We start from the raw sequence: 4,628 nt of genomic DNA on the forward strand, positions 1-4,628 counted from the left end.
AGAGAGAGAGAGAGAGAGAGAGAGAGAGAGAAAGAGAGAGGTTTGAAAGACTTATTTGCGGATTCCATCCAGGATCATCCACAGCACAGCCAAGAGCAGCGCCAACTGCATCCGGGCAAAGGAATGAATGGAGAACCAATATCGCGACGTCTGTCGACAATTGAAATTGAGGCTGTGAATAACATTAAAATCTAATTTTGTACTTTGAAACGAAAAACTGCTTGACCTAATTTGGCAGTCTGAGTTGGACTCCTTTGGATTTAGTTTTCGTAAGAGTTTTACGGCACTTGCAACACAATAAGGTCTTATAAGTGCCGAAGATCAGAGATGTTACAAGAGAGTAACAAACACAAACAAGAAGGAGGGGAGGTAAAGACGATAGATGTTTGATAGGAAAGAAGAAGCAAACCACACCAGAGCACCCGCCAACCTGTTGGACTCCGATGATCATCATATACATACAGCCCATCGCATGCCGGAGCTGTACACTTGGCAAGAATCGCCACATTATCATAAAATAAATATTAGGTTGCCCCCTCCCCCAAGGTGCAACAGATCCTTTAAATTATGGGTGGCAAGAGATGAAAAACTTTCGGGGGGGGGGGGGGTTGCACCCCCATCGACACATTTTTAGAATCATTTAGACAGTGGGCTCGACCTTGCCTGTCACTCACTGTCAGGCGTCAGGGCCGACAGAGATGCAGTGACCCAGCAGAATGACTGACCGAGACGCTGGAGTAAACTTCTCCCCACACAAGAATCGGACTCCTTTCTTTACAAGCGCAACTGCGAAGTCACTAACCATTACACCACAGATGCCCGCATGAAAATCTCAGTTTTTAGTAAGAGTTTTACGGCACTTGCAAAACAATAAGGTCATATAAGTGCCGAAGATTAAAGGTGTAGTTACAAGGGAGTAACAAACATAAAAAAGAAGGAAGGGAGATAAAGACGATAGACGTTCGATGGGAAAGAAGAAGCAAACCACACAAGAGCACCCGCCAACCACCCACTGAAAATCTTGAATGAAATTTACCCACAAATTGTAATAGAAAACACAACCCTCCCCCCTCCACCCCACGGCTAACATAACAACCTTAACAAAAATCACAGTTTCTTTCTTTTTTTTTTTTTTAATAGAAGGTTTTACGGCGCTCGCAACTGCATACTGTGGGCAGAGCGGGCACAGCAGAGCGCAGCTGTTTGAGGCGTTAACATTGGGTGGCCACACTGCAGGCAGAGCGGAGCGGGCGGTGCAATGCAACGTCATGTGGCGTTATTTTTTCATATCAGTTTCAGTTGCCCATGGATAGGAAATGATTGGCGTTATTTGTCCTGGTCAATGAGGAGACTCAACAGAAAAAGCAAGAAAGAAATAGGTGCACCCGAACATCTGACTGCAAATTCTTCCACTGATATCTGAATAAAAAGAGTAGAAAAAATTATAAGAGTAATACGAGGGAGAGGTATCTAATTTCTTTTTTAAATTTCTTATTAATTTTCTCTCGTCCTTTATCCTGTTGTGGTGAATGGGAAATAGGAACATAATAATAACCATAGCTTCCTCAGCGTGTTTAAAAGCAAAGCAACGATAATATCTAAGTTTTGCAAAATACAGAGAGTTTTAAAAACGCAACTAATAAAACACTCGTACACACGCATACGCCATACGCACACCCTCAAATATATACCCTCATACACACATAATGTAATATGTTATCTACAAAAGACAACCTGTGTCTGTGGTATAGCGGTAGGCACTTCGTTGTCTCACGTAGAAGACCCGTGTTCGATTCCAGAGTAAGCAAGAATTTTTATCAAGTATTTCGTTTTTTCTGCTTTGACGTTGTATCACTCTCAGCCAGGGTTGTGTGAGTGAGTGTGTGTGTGTGTGTGTGTGTGTGTGTGTGTGTGAGAGAGAGAGAGAGAGAGAGAGAGAGAGAGAAAGAGAGCGGGAGAGAAAGAGAGAGAGAGAGAGAGAGAGAGAGAGAGAGAGAGAGAGAGAGAGAGAGAGAGAGAGAGAGAGAGAGAGAGATGGAAAGGATTGGCGAAGGGAATGTTGGGGCAAACGATGGGGTCGGAAGGAATAATTAATTATGTTGTTAGATTATTGAGAAGAGATCATGTAACGCCTTGTGTGGACCAGACCAGACCATCAATGATTTATTTATAGAGGCACCAGCCATCCATGACCTTGTGTGGAATAAGAGTTTAGAGTACAAATTCAATTCATAGTGCAGCGACTTCTTAGGCCTAGTTACTCGACACCTGCGAGCTAAAGTAGTCCAGTTAAACAAGTATTGTTTTATCATTAATGCGCACAGGCGTATATAATGCGCTTGTAAATAAACTTTAGATCAAATTCGTCTGTGCTCAGTTCACAACCCGACGTTCTGTCAAGTCTCTTCAAAAGTTTGCTTTGCTTTTCCTTTACTTTTTCTAAGCTATCACGTACTTTCTTTTTCCTTTCTTGTTATTGTTATTGTCACTGAATGTCAGACAGAAGGGAGAAAATTTCCAGCGTTTTCGAGCGCAATTAAATCGGGTTTAGAAGAATCTATTTATCTTAGCTCGCAAAGCTTGAAACTTTACTCACTTCTGCACGCAGGACACGCCTGAGCACGCACACAAATTATACCTATTCAATGTTCTCTAAAACATGCCCTTTGTGTACACTCTTTCATTTCTCTACCTTTCTCTCGTCCCCCCTTTTCTCTCTCTCTCTCTCTTTCTTTCTTTCTCAATTCTTTTCTGTCTTTAATTTTCTCTCCCTTTCTCTTTCTCCCTCTCTCATTTTTCTTTTTCTTTCTCTTTTTCGTCTTTACCTCCCACTCGTATACCTTTCAACCCGGGTTGTCCCTGCCAAATAGAGCCGGAAGCCCGCCTCCTGAATAATCTTTAAAAAAAACATTCTTCTTCTTCTTCTTCTTCTTCTTCTTCTTCTTCTTCTTCTTCTTCTTCTTCTTCTTCTTCTTCTTCTTCTCTCTCTCTCTCTCTCTCTCTCTCTCTCTCTCTCTCTCTCTCTCTCTCTCTCTCTCTCTCTCTCTCTCTCTCTCTCCCCCCTCTCTCTCTCTCTCTTTCTTTCTTTCTCACTTCCTTTCTATCTGTTTGTAGAGAGATGAATGAGTGTACACAAAGGGCATGTTTTAGAGAACATTGAATAGGTATATATCTTGTGTGCGTGCTCAGGCGTGTCGTGCGTGCAGACGTGAGTAAAGTTTCAAGCTTTGCGAGCTAAGATAAATAAACCCGATTTAATTGCGCTCGAAAACACTGGAAATTTTCTCCCTTCTGCATGACATTCAGTGACAATAACAATAACAAGAAAGGAAAAAGAAAGTACGTGACAGCTTAGAAAAAGTAGATGAAAAGCAAAGCAAACTATTTGTGGTTAGCTGTGTGATTCTCGGGAACGTAGTCGAGTACGGTAGGCTACCTATTTGACATTGAAGAAAACAAGGACAGACCGAGGCGTGAGCCATGGACTTTTGAAGACTGCGTGAGTAGCGGTCGAGGCGCAGAGCAGAGAGTTGCGACCAGTCAGTGCAAGTTGGATCGCTATATGAGGTGGGCGTGCATAGTTAAACCACATGCGTGTTTAGTTAAACTACAAGCTATTTCGGCGAGGTGCTCTATCTAGAGCCAGATATTAAGTGCTAGTGATGGCATCGAAGACATGATCAAGCCTTTCAGTGGCAATAGTGATGTTGTGGCATGGTTGGCTAAGGTTAAACTCGTCGCGGGTTTGAAGAACATTCAGGATCTTGCGAAATTTGTACCGTTGTTCCTGGAGGGTGATGCATTGGCGTTGTACTTATAGCTTAGTGAGCTCGAAAGATCACAATATCAGACAATTGAGAAGCGTCTTCTAGAGGCATTCACAGACAGCTCATTTGTTGCGTTCAGTAAGTTGACACAGAGGAGGTGGGACGGTGAGCATGTTGATGTATTCGCGAACGAACTAAGGAGATTGGGAGGATTGGCTGGATTTTCAGGCAGCGAACTGGATAGGCTGGTTAGATTGTCCTTTGTAAATGGATTCCCTGACCCGATATCGTGTGAGCTCCAACAGATGAGCCGTGTCTTCGAAGTTGAACTGTCAGAGGTAATAGCAAGAGCTAGAATCCTTACAGCAAGTAAGACTGGAATGGTCAGCGTTGCGGCGGCAGGCGGAGCCATGGCAAACGAAATGGGAAGCCACAGTCAATGTGTGAGGGCATTTAAAGGTTCTTGTTATCGATGTGGTGGACCCTAGACGGTCAGAGAGATCGTAGTAAGAACGTATAGGGTGGACCACATATGGCAACGTTTTGTAGTCATCGTGCTGACATTGTTTGCTACCACTGCAATGAAGTTGGGCACATAGCCAGTCGATGCAGTCAGAGGGGAAACGGTGCCTATCAGAAGAAACAGGAAAACTAGCTTCGGGTGGCTGCTGCGCCGGCAGCTACCCGTTTGAAATGAGGGCGCAGTCTTTATCGATAATTCAAGTTGGCGTGAAGGGAGCTAAGGTCAACGTGGGGTGCGACCCGTACGACCCATACGACCGGAGATGGGGACCCTGGTGGCTGAGGTGTGGATTTCCTCACCAACACGCCACTTTGGCCCTGGATTCGGTCTAGACGGGC

This window comes from Aplysia californica, unplaced genomic scaffold (genome assembly GCF_000002075.1).
Source record: "Aplysia californica isolate F4 #8 unplaced genomic scaffold, AplCal3.0 scaffold00570, whole genome shotgun sequence".
In the NCBI taxonomy this organism is placed as follows: Eukaryota; Metazoa; Mollusca; class Gastropoda; order Aplysiida; family Aplysiidae; genus Aplysia; species Aplysia californica.